This window comes from Crocodylus porosus, unplaced genomic scaffold (genome assembly GCF_001723895.1).
Source record: "Crocodylus porosus isolate Cpor-Errol unplaced genomic scaffold, CroPor_comp1, whole genome shotgun sequence".
In the NCBI taxonomy this organism is placed as follows: Eukaryota; Metazoa; Chordata; order Crocodylia; family Crocodylidae; genus Crocodylus; species Crocodylus porosus.
This window is the reverse complement of record NW_017728950.1, coordinates 33,659,625-33,672,348: the sequence shown is the minus strand read 5'-3', so window position 1 is coordinate 33,672,348 and position 12,724 is coordinate 33,659,625.

Genomic DNA, 12,724 nt, shown 5'->3' with positions numbered 1-12,724 from the left:
TAGGGCCTGCCATATATATCACTCCTGTTGCTTTCACTGGGAGGCTTGCAAGACCCTGGTCCTGAGAAGGGCCTGCCTAAGAAAAGCCTACATTAGCCTTTTTTTTTTCCTCCCAGCTAAAACATTTTGCTCCACTTAAAATTAAATTATGCTATAGCAATAGGGAAATGTTGGAGTGAATGTAGTTAGTTGACAGGATTCTATCATATGTGGTGGAGGTGTCCCCTTATTAAGCTCTTCTGGAGGAAAGTTGGAGATGTAGTGAGGAAAATAACAGGATGCCAAGTATCAGATAACCCATTACTGTTCTTACTCAACCTTCCTGAGAACTCTGGAATATGTGTGTCATAGGAAATTGATCTCTCTTCTGTAAGATTACAATTGCAAGAGCCTAGAAGAGAACTGACACCCCTAGAATCCCTGACTGGTTTCAAACAGTCTGGGAAGTTTTAATAATGAGAGAGTTTTCCTATCAAGTCCATGTTCCACAGGGGGGGAAACAAGAGATGCATCTTTGGAAATCTGTTGGACATTTTTGGAATTTGCTGAGAGAAGAATCTCTTCCTGCTTCCAAAACAGAAAATCTGTAAAACTTTTTTGCAAGTTCTATGAGTGAACACTTAAGAACATATTTAGAAGAAATTTAGAAATTAAAAGCAGAGATGAGAATAAGATAATGAGATTTGTGATATGTAAGTTTATTTGGAGGAGGAAAATTATGGTCTAGAGATGAAGATACATGGGGGCTTGGCACTAATGGAATCACTGAGGGAGTGTTGGAGATGGGGGAGGAGAGGAAGGGAGCAAAACCTCTGTGGGCATTCATTTGAGTTGTGGTAGCGCAACTAATAAAGGTTAAGTCTTTCTTTGTATATATTTTTGGGGATTGGATATATTTTTAAATGTTAAATCAGTTATTTTATGGGTTGGACTCACTGATAAAGTTTTAAAAAATTGTTTCATGATATTTAATGTTTCTTTTTCATTCTGCAGCTTCTGGAGTCATGTGATCATCTCCACTTCTCTTCAAAAGAAGCCGGTAAGCATCTAAGCTTTATGATGGTGGGAAAGAACTTAAAAATATAACCCCAAAGGATCAAAAAAACAAAAGGCAAATATAAAGGAACCCAAAAGTGTGTGTGTGTGAGGTCCTGAGTTTCTGAGGTGGTGGCATGCTCTTTGAGGGCTGGCAACATAGCTTTGTCCAGAGTGGTTTTGTCTAACAAGATAATTCAAACTTGAGCCTCTCCCTGTACATGCTCCCTCTTACATTACTACCAAAAGTAGAGTTGCGCCACAAAGAGCAACCAGATGAAATGCTAAAGAAAATGTTTAATGTAGGGAAGGCCAAGTGTGGGAAGCAAAGCACCAAGAAAGCTCAGTTTAGGCATTCCAGGAACTGCATGTGCTCTGCCTGTAATAAAATATAGAGGGTCTGAGTCATTTGCAGCCTTCCAAAATATCCGTGGAAGAATGTACTGCCTGCCATTTGGCTCTCCTGCTTTTTTTTTTTTTTTTTTGTATCTCATTAATGCTCCATATCTGTTCTCTTGCCTTAACTTCTGAAGTTTGCTCTCACTCTCCCATTTAAATGTACAAATCAGGATGTCATTTTCATAAAGGACAATAATGCACGAAAAATAAATGTAAAACAGTGGATATGTGAATCTTGTGGAAGAGCAGATGTGGAAATTTCCTGTACAGACTCAGTAGACTCCCAGAAGACAACAACATAGTTTTCAGTTTGGAAGAAATGTGGTAGCAGATACTGTACAAAGTTTGCCAATCATGACTTCTGACGTTCTGGTTTCTCAGTCTGAACATATTGGCCCTGCCTTTCATAACAAAAATTCTTCAAAAATGGCCCTCAGAGTTGTGTTGGCCACTCTGCCGTGTAAGCTAGACTTTCCAACTGATGTTTGTTTTGATCCCTGTAACCCAGGATTCATTTGTGGAGGCACATACCCATCAGTTGTGTGTGCATGTGCCTGACTATGTCTGCATCCATAATGCATCCATCCTCTTCTCATAAAAAATGTTTCCCAGTTCTTTCACATGTTCCATCACTATGACTATGAGCCTGATCCTTCCAAAGCAGATAGAAGTCTTGTCATTATTTGCAAAGGGAACAGAATTGCACTCAACACGCTTAAAATCAGAGATGGGCAAGAACTGTAGATAAAATAAGAACTAACTTCATATTTCACGCACATTTTTCAGCTGCCCTAAGCCTAAAAGCTCTTGAAGGTTGAAAGCATTCATTTCTCTTCCCTGCCCCCCCTCCCGATCCCCCAATCTTTTAGGTAATTCTCCAGCCCTATAGCTTTTGGCTGGGACAAGTAACAGAGGAAATGAAGTAACCTAAGAGGTTGGGTTTTTTTAAAAAGATTTCTCACTCTTGTGAAACTAGAAATATAGTGCAAGAGCTCAATCCAGGCAAAGTGATTTAGATAAGCTTCAAGAAAGCATCTGGTTTAACTCATCAAACCTTCTGGAGTTTCCCTACCAGTATTTTATAGGCCTACTATTTTTAAAAAAAAAAAAAGGAAAACACATTCAACACAAACCCAAGTCTTTCAAGTTGGCTCCAGACATTTGGCTTTGTATTTGCTGCATCCTGTAAAGCTATTTAAAAATGTGAGGCCATAATGAGTACATCAGGTTGCCTCTCTATTATTTTATTATTCTTTCTTGTGCACCAAATCCTGTGGCAAGAGCAAAAACGGGGTTTGCCCTTGGAGTCTTGCTGCTTAACCACAGATTAACCGTGTTTCTGCATCTGGTGAACTGAATTGTATTTTTTTAAATCAATCCATTAAAAAGCAGAGCAATGAGCAGAGCAAGCTGGCAGGGTATTGCTTCAGGCTTAGGATTACAGGAACACCTGGAAAGAAGATAGAACTGTGTGGACCAGTTCCTGACTCTCTTCATGGGACCTGCTTTCTTCTTGGCAGATCATGATGATGATAAACGACGTGTAGTTATGATTTTGAAAATAGACTGTGGAAAAATATCCCTCCTCTTAAATTGTCTATCTATTCTTTGAGTGTCTTACTGACTCAAACACAGTAATACTCATCTCAGTACTGCAGACTAATTGTATGGGAGAAAGAAAGAAATGGAAATACTTCTGCATCTTTTATCTTCATAAAATTGTCAGCTATGTCCTTACTCCAGCATCTCTATTACTGTTGATTGGGTGAAACCCAGGAAGAGCAGCTTGGTGCTGAGATTCAGGCAGAGTTTGCAGAGAGTGCAGTGATCCTTACTTGATTCAAACCTGTTCAATTTAAGAGTAATCAACAGCAGTTAAATATGGAACTTCCCACTTCCTCACCAGGATACTTCAAGATAGTTGTCCTGATATCTAATGATATTTGCTTAGTTCAGGAGTTGTCAGCTGGAGGTATGCATACCCTCGGGGGTACTTGAGAAGGCCCTAGGGATTATGCATGGGTGGGCAGGGACAGAGCGCCGCCACACACGTCGCCGCACAGGCACCACATCCCCGGCTGGATGTGGGGGGCGAGGAAAACTAGCAGGCGGCAGCTGCCATTGCTTCGTGTTCAGCTGTGTGACCCCCTCTGCTGCACGTCCGGCCATGCACCATCCCCCTCACCCCCACTCTGCATCTGGCCATGCACCACCACCCATCACCTCCCCCCCACTCCGCGTGTGGCTGCTGGGGGTACACTGATCCAGAAAGGTTGAAAACCTCTGGCCTACTCCAATCAAGTCCTCTTATGCGCCAGGTATTATGTACACACAAATAGTGTAATTCAGAATATGAAAGCAAAATGAAATGAGATAAAATTAAAGACAATTGCAGGTGTGGATTAAAATGTCTTTTTTTTAAAAAAAAAGTAGTGTAAGTAAGCTATTATTAAGGAAAAGAAGGTGATTAATATTCATTAGGTGTTTGCATGTTTGGATGTGGAGGGTAGTCTCCAAACCTTTCTCAGATTTTCCCCTCTCTGGGTGCGTCTACACATGTAGGCACATGTGCTTGCAGCAGCTCAAATAGCAGTGGTACAAATTTGTGCCACAGACTTGTGCCTCAGACCGTGTGCCTGAATGTACACTTTTGGTGCAAATTGTGCTGCTTGGAGCAAACTGACCCTGCCCATCTGCTCCCAGATTTTCAGCCAGGGGGACCTGGACACTGGGGTCTGTGCTGTCCCCAGAAGTATAAAAAGGTGCCCTGGTAAGCAGCTGAGGGCTGGCCAGTTGGTATATGGGGACACTAGTCCCCTGTGCCAGCTGGACTGCTGCAGGAGCCTTGATCTAGAGTGGCCCCTGCACCTTGTACTGCAGCAGTCTGACAGGGGAGGCTGCTGCCTGGCTGTGACTTTCCGCCACCTGCAACAGCATCTGCCCCCTTTGAGTGTGGCCCCATGGCTGTGCACCCCCCAGACCCTGAAGGGAACCACACAGCTGCCTGGGTTGTGGTAATGGCGCTACAGCAGAGCTGCCAGTGGGCCGTGGCTGTACAGTTGGCCTTTGTGCAGTACTGCTGTCATGTTTTCCAGTGGGTCCATTCTGCTATCTGGATTGCTATTGTCTGGAAGATACGTTCATTGCAATGGTTTGCATTGAGTTGTCGGAGTGTGTCCTTCTGGCCCTAAATGACAAGGTCAGCCATCTCATCCACCCTCCATCTGAGTCCCCAGTGCCAGCCCCTCTGCCTGGGTCCCCCACTTGCCTTACTAGCACAGATCTTGGTTTTCTCTGTCTAAAAATAGCAAATTTTCTGATTTAAAAAAACCCCTAAAATTCTCTGATTTAAGAAACCCCAAATCTGCATGTTTCCACGATTAAAATGAATACATAGTTATCAATGGAGCACAGTTTTATTTATATATGTACAATTTTAATGCATTTTTGAAACCTATCACTGCCTCAATCATTGTAATAAAATAAATTCTAAATGCCTATATATTTTGGCGTTTGCTTTTGGTTACTTTTTCGGACATCAGAGCTTCCCCCTGCTCCCTTAACGTACCAGGCTGTGGGCCTAGCTGCATCTGTCCCTTCCGCTGGTTTGTTGTGCTGAGCCACACTGATATGCCTGTGCCTTGTCCCTGCCCATGACCTTGCTGCTCACCCACCCACAGCCCCTACAGCTCTGCCAGTGCCCCTCACTCCTGACCCACAGTACCTTGCCTGCCCCCCTACTCACTCCTTCCTGGCAGCAGCTTCCTCCCTTCACCAGGACACGGTCACAGCTGCAGCTGTCCCACCTGCTGCTTTATGGCTCTAAGCAGTGCCAGCCCTTGCTGTTCCCCCTGGCCCCAGCAATCCCCACGCCCTTTCTGGGAAGCCCTTGACTGAAGCTCAGGGACTGGGCTGCATGAGCCCCTTCCCTTCCAGCCTAGCCTCTCTCTGCACAGACTACGCCAGGGGCAGGGAGGCTCCAAGCCCACGGGACTCTGCCTGATGCAGGCCGTGAGTGCCTCAAGGGCCTGCTGCTGCTGTTCCCACAGCTGCTGCTGCTGCAAGCCATGCCCCACTTTTATTTTCTCCAGCATGCGCAGGCAGTATGCTGGAGCAGCAGACTCCAGCTCTGCTCTGGCCAGCTGCCAGAGTGTCTTCTTGAAGGACCCAGGTGCTTCTGGGCATGCTCCAAGAGTGTACCCCATGCTGCTTTTTTCCTGGCACGTTTTTTTTTTTTTAATACCAGTGTTCCCTGGTATCAAATTTAGAGTCTACACTGCAAATATGCAGTGCGGGGAGTATTTTTCTCATGCACAGGGTGCCTTCTGCAGCATTTCAAACTCCTTTCAGACGTCACGACGTATGTGCACGCTCTTGTGGATGTGGCCTCTGTGTCCACCAACAAAGTATAGTGGGGTTTTGATTAAATCACTACTTTTTTGTGAATTTTCAGCCCACCTTAACACATCTGGCCAGAGGGTCTGAAAGCAGTAGAGTGGCAGTGTTATAACCCAGCTAAATAAAAAGCTGTTGGGCACCCATCACAGAAATAACTCTTACAATCAGAAGATGGAAATATCCTGTATTACTGAGTACAATGTATTTTTGACTTGCTTTGTCTGTCTGTTTAGATTATGCAGTCCTTGGAACACAGGTCACATCTTGTCCTGTAGTTGTGCATTGACAGTGCCTAAATAGTTACTGTGGTATATGTTGCCATGGATTTGTTGAGATACATGTACACATATCAGCATCTTTACATAAGAGCAGCCTGTTCTGTAACCCATTGGAGAGAATGTAGTGAGCTAGCTCAACACAGGTGCTGCTCTTCTATCTTGGTGTATGCATGTTCTCACAAAGATCTTGCATGGATGTTTCTTTCCATCCTCCCCCATGCCCCTTGAAAAAACTACCAAAAACACTGATTCCAAAACACCGACTGATGCTATATGAAAGTGCTTTCCTCCATTGCTGGTCCCCAGGTGGTCACCTGCAGAATTAGCTCTTGCTTGCACACTGCTTATGCTTGTCTGCTAGCTTCTTTGGCTGCGTCCAGATGAGCGTGAACGTTTGTTTCCCAGGGGATAACTAGCAGCAGCAAATCTTGTGTTGCCACTAGTTGTCCCCAGGGAATGCCTGTGCTACATGCACTCTGGCACATGGCAGATTATCCCAGGTGGCGTAGGGGAGGCCATGGCCAGCACTGGGTTGGCCCCAGCAGTTGGCCCTGTCCTGGGGGCCTCCTGGGGCCGCAGCAGTGACAATCCTGCCACCTTGAGCCTGGCCGGCAACTGCAGTGTGGCTCTGGCTAGCCAGGCTCCAGTTTTGAGCAGCACATGCTGCCCCTGCATGTGCCACTCTGTTTTGGTTTTTTTTTCCCTCACGGGTTTTTTTGACCCCCTGCTTCCTTGCAGTGTGGAGAACAGCTGAATATGCAGTATGTGGCACTGCAGACATGTCCACAGTACCACATACCACATGGCCGTGCTTGTCTGAATACAGTCTTTGCAGTTAGAGAAGGCTGAGGGCCGGGGGGGCAAATGGAGTGGCTTGTCCCTCTGAACTGGGGATCCAGGGCCAGAGAGGGCAGTGAAAGATTGCTCCCAGGTGGGGTACCTAAGGAGTTCTGCTTGGAGCAGAGAAATACTATGTGCAGGGGGAGACTGCAGAGTAGGGAACTGTCATTTGTACAGAAAAGCAGTCATTGGCTAAAAGAGACTCTTTTCCCCTCTAGCACAGATCCTACAATTTGGCTGTAATCACAGCAAAGTGAGGGCAGCAAAGGCAACTCCCATAACACTGGTATGTGGCAGTTTCTCCCTGCACTTTTAGGTGCAGCATATTGCTATTGAGGCTGGTATCAAAACAAAAACTATTTTAAGTTTGCAGTTACCATTGTTGCTCAAGTTGTTTTCTGCTCTGTTTGGAAGTGTCCCATGCAATAAAAGAGATTGTGTGGTCCAAGAGGCTACGCAGAAGTACTATGCCAGGTACTTTTGAAGGATCTCCTTGACCTTTGAATGCTTATAAAAGCATAGGACTTAATTTGGAATCTGGACACCAAAGCAGTAAAACAATAAAAGGGGATAAACTACAGGGAATGGGTTTTTGTTTGTTTGTTGTAACAGGGTATTTGTTGACTTATTGCACTTCCTTGGGATTTGTTCTGGCTCAGTACAAGCTGATACATCTGAGATCCCCAGCATCTCCTGCTAGGGTTTGGGCCCTATTTTGCATTCAGCTAACTAAAAACACTAAAAAATTCCTTCAAAACTCTGTCAAAATTTCCCCTTCCCATTAGTGTTGTTTAAGAGCATCTGATTATTAGAATGAGGCTGAGACTGATGTTAAAAAGGAAAAAAATTTGTGCCTTGCAGATCTTAGATCACTTTTAATTACAAATTCTTATCTGATTCTCATGGGTACACTTTTGCAGATAAAGACAAATCAAGTGTGCTCTCTTCTTCTCCAGCAAATATCTAGGGAGCAATTAATTGTATGCACACATTTGCGAGAATGGTGCATGCACCTGCGATGACCACCTCTTGGCCAGCACATAAGGAGCTGCTCTGGGGAAGTCCAGAACTAAAAGCATGGGTAAAAAGACAAAGATTTCTTGATGGGGCAGTAACGGAGGATTTGTGACACAGCCACTGATGCTTTTGCTGTTCAAAGGAAGCTTATCCTTAATGTCTGAAGATGAATGTGTATTGAATCATGATCTCATCTGAGATCTCATTTGTGATGACTGCTTCTTGGCTGAAATGTGGGGAATCAAACAAGAAATGTCCCAAGCTAGAAATATGAGTGAAGAGAGGTAGCTAGAGATGTCAATCTGAAGTCGGGCAGAAGGCAAGGCAAGGCAAGGTAGCACCTTTATAGACTAGCTGGTTCAGAGAGACAGGAAGATTATGTCAAGTACGATCTCTATGGATTCTTAGCCCATTACCTGTACTAGCCTTTATAACCTTCATGTCCCTTGCTGGGTTGAACTGCCTTGCTTATCCCTACTGATCTGTCCACCCACTTTTGCCTTGCTCAGCAGGACTCCCTTCTATTATTTGTATTTAAATTCCTTTCTATTTAGAACCCCTGTTTTCTGCTAGTCAATTCATAGCATCTCTCAAAGTAGGTTGTCAAAGTGTGGGTGTTTATAGACATGCTTCAGGAGTGTGCATGTTGCAGGGAGGGATGTTCTTTAATCAGAACAGCTCTGACAGCCACTCTAATTAAAGAGCCCAGTGCATTTCATGTATCAGCAACCCCATGCTGAAAAATGGCACTTTAACTGAAGCTCATTCAATGAGCTTTAGTTAAAGCTTCCCCACTGCTGTTTTTCATCATAGGGGTGCTGATGCACATGATGCTGGAGTCCAGTGGAGCACGGTAATTGCCACACTTACAATTATAATTGTGATTATAGTGCCTCAGAGGAGCCTCACTGCATATCTCTAGGTGCCCTTTATGCATCTCTGAACTAGTCAGGTGCCACACTGCCCTGCTTTCTGCCACACTAGAAACGTAAGATGATACAGCTCTGTAGCAATAGGTTGAAACCTATCTCCTCTGTATACTGAACACAGAGGGAGCACCAAAACATATGCATACCATGCAGGCTACACTCAGCATGTACAATTTATAACCTACAGGAAATGGCCAAACTGCACAGACACAATAGCTGCCTATATAAATTAGGCATAAAACTATATGAACTGTTTTGAATTAGGCCTCAATCACATTAATAATAGATCTAATATGTTTGTTTGTGTTGAAGAGCACATGTACTATGGGAGTGCTTTAAAATGGCTATTGAGTTGCATTCTTTAATCCCATCACTGACCAGAGAAATGAGACAGTGTAAAAAGAATTTCCTCCACTTCAATTTTTTGACCTCTATATATATCCCTTGCAACCAAGAATGTGCATTCCTGGTCAATACCAGTGTTTGGGCTGAAATATCTTCAGCTTCATCATATCTCCAGAGAAACTAATACCCAGGAAGAACTTCACAGTGGTAAGCGTTAACAAATGGAAAGCATTAAGTGGGGGCTAATAGTTTGTTGTCATTGGGGGAAGTGATCAGGATAGCAGTGCACATGGTAATGTTACGTTAGTGACCTGGAGTCACTGAGTGTGCTTGCTGCACCACAACCACAATATGAAATTAACCCAGGAGCACAACAGGGTCCAAATAACTGTATTTACCATCCATAAGATTTAAGACCTAGCTAGGTACATGTATCACTGTTCATTTCTTTCTGGAACATAAGACATAATAAACAACACAAGATGGCTCACATTGTTTAAATGCAAGATGGGTCACGTGGCCTTTAGGGGCTAGTGGATATTATTTAAAGGAATGGATTGTAGTCCTATGCACTACAGAAGTTATTTAACTGAAGGAGAAAATTTAGCTGGAAACCATTTAGCTTAGTTTTGGGTGTCTGTGGAAAGTAGGTATGAAAAGCAAAAAACATGTAGCCTGAGCAAATGCAAAAGATGAATGTGTAGTCCTGCTGAAGTAAGTTACAAACCTCCCATTAACTTCAGTAAAGCTAGGATTTCATCTGGAGTGTGCTACCTTTAACGGTATTGTAATACAAACTGAATAATAGAACTGTCCTGGTATGGAAGGGAACTTTGAAATAGAGACAAACACGGTTTACATTTTCAACTTGTACTAATCTTGGATGGCTTCGATACATTCCTTTGATCCCCTTAATTCTTTCTGTGATGTCAAATGTGCTATCAAATTAGCGAATGTCTCTCTTTAGTAAAGGACATATCTTGTTTATAGATTTTACTCCTGCAGAATCTCTAATTCTTTTTCCTGTGCTTCTTTGGAATTACTTTCTTACGTGTACTGTTATCTTCCAAAGAGTCTATGTCTGAAAAGAACATGCGCTCACAAGGAAATGCAAGATAATCTTTCTATTACACTTTGGTAACCTGTTTGTGGTAGCATTCAAACAAAAAATGGTTGTTTCTTATATCCCAGGAAGATAAAAAATAGTATTTCAATGACTACTAAAATGTCAGTATCTTTTGTTTCCTTGTTAAATATTTTGGTTTGTTAGCTTAATTTTTTTAAAGCATCATAAAAGCAATTGTCAAAATTCATAATTCCAAAAGATTTGTTCCTTCATTTTTAGTATAATTGAAAACAAAAATTGGCCAAATTCCTTAGTCTCTCTTGCTATGCAGGTTTTTATTGTGTTTTGCTTGCCCCCTAAAACATGACATTTGGTCATTCTCAATGGGTCTTACTGCTGTAAATGCAAATTCATAATGCTTTTCTGAATGCTATATAAATCTTATCAAATGAAAACGCAATACAATACCATGCCAGTCCATGTGCTAGGCCACATATTAATGGAACATGAGCTGGGTAACACAAATCAGAGAGAAACCTGTCCTAGAGTGCCTAAAGCGTGCTTAAAGTTAGTTTTTAAACACTAGGACTAGTGTGCTTAAAACTACAAGACCCTGAAACTTTACTTTCATTCATATGTATATCTATATCTCAAGCTCCCATCAAATCACTGGGAGGGTCAAGGGGCTATCCACAGGGTGTTCCTTGAAGAAGAGGTGCCCTGGATGTCAACTTTTCTGGACAGAACTGTCTTAATATGAGTTTGTGCAGCATTTGGCACAACTGGGTTCTACCCTTTTTCAGGCCCTGAACACAAGAGAATAAGGCAAACAACTGTAATAATAGATTAGGCATCTCCTAGTATTTTATCCAGGTATTTATTTATGTACTTATTCATAAATTTTAAATTTAATTTTTACATGGGGGTGTTGCAAGGATTAAATTGGGTTGAGGCACTGCAGCTGCGGGCCCTGCACCAGGGGACCCTGCGGGGGAGGGGGCTGTGCAGGCAGTGGCCTGGGGAGACCCAGCTGGAGCTGCCCAGGAAGAAGGGGCTCTGCTGCCTTCCCTAGGAGCAAGCACCACAGCTACCTCCCCACCATCTGCCCCAGGCGTTTTTTCGCCTGCATCCCCTTGCTCTAAGTTGCGGGTAGGGCTGGGGAGTCCTGCCCAGCCTAGCATGAGCACCCTACCCATTGCACAGGCAGTGCCTCACTGAGCGCGGCCGTGATGGCGAGAGCAGGACGGGATGCAGAAAGCTGGCTGCCTCCCTCTTGGAGCTGCACCATCCTCCAGTTTTAACTCTGCATGTGACTGCCAGCAGCAGAAGCCACTCACCCAGGTGGACAGACAGGGAGCCTGCAGCCAAGGGTAGGCAGGGAGCTTAACAGCCATGACCTGGCAGCCTACCCTTCACGGCGCAGTACTGGGCTGTGGCCTGGTGGTTGGGAGCCTCTGGTCTAGAGGAATGGTGGCAATTTATAGGGGCACTCATAGTCAGCAAAATTGTAGCATTCTGTGTCTGTCTAAATGGACTAAGCTCTGGATTTTTCAGTTTGTTTTCTTGCATTTTCTCTGCAGGTATTGGTCTCCTGATGTCAGGTGTCCGTATGTTGAGTAAGTTTGGCAGTTTATATTTGGCTGCATGCAACCTGACAAGGATTTTGTTCATTACTAAAAATCAGTGAGTTAGGAATGGCAAGAATTTAACCACATATGCCCTATAGAAAGCCTGCATCATGTAAATCAAACTTGGTAGAAATCAAACTTGGTAGAACTTAGTAGCACCTAAAAGTGTTGATGTACCCCCTGACTGCCAGCGCTTCCTGCTTAGGCGATGGGCAGGGGTGGCAGGCAGGGGCACTGGTGGCCCCCCTGCAAGTGCCAACCGGGCAGTGCAGGATACTAGGAAAAGCTCCACCGGCACTTCTGGGAGTGCTGCTGGTACTTGTGGGTGCTGCAGTTCTGGTTGGTGTGATTGGCTAGGAGATACCCCCCACTGCCCCGGTCAACAAGACCGGCTGTGAGGGGACTCCCCCACAGTCAATGTGTGATTGGCTGCAAGGGGGTCTCCCCCTCCCCCAGTCTCTGACTGGTTGCTGGGGGGGCACGTGCCCCCTGACTCAGGAGACACCAGTCACCCATGGGTTTCATGCTACATGGAGCGATTACATGACTTCATGATTGAAAGTTCTTATATGCAACTCATTTGGCCTTGCTGAAGTGACACTAAGTGCATGTCAACACCATCCAAGGACCTTACCAGGGAGCACCTTGGTGAAGCCCAGAATAATAGTTCTTCTTTCAGAACATGTTATAATCACTTTACCACAGGTTTCAGAGAGACCTCAACAAATTGCACCATGAGCTGATCACCTTCACCATCCACAGTAAAGCTAGCGAGTCAGTCAGCAACAC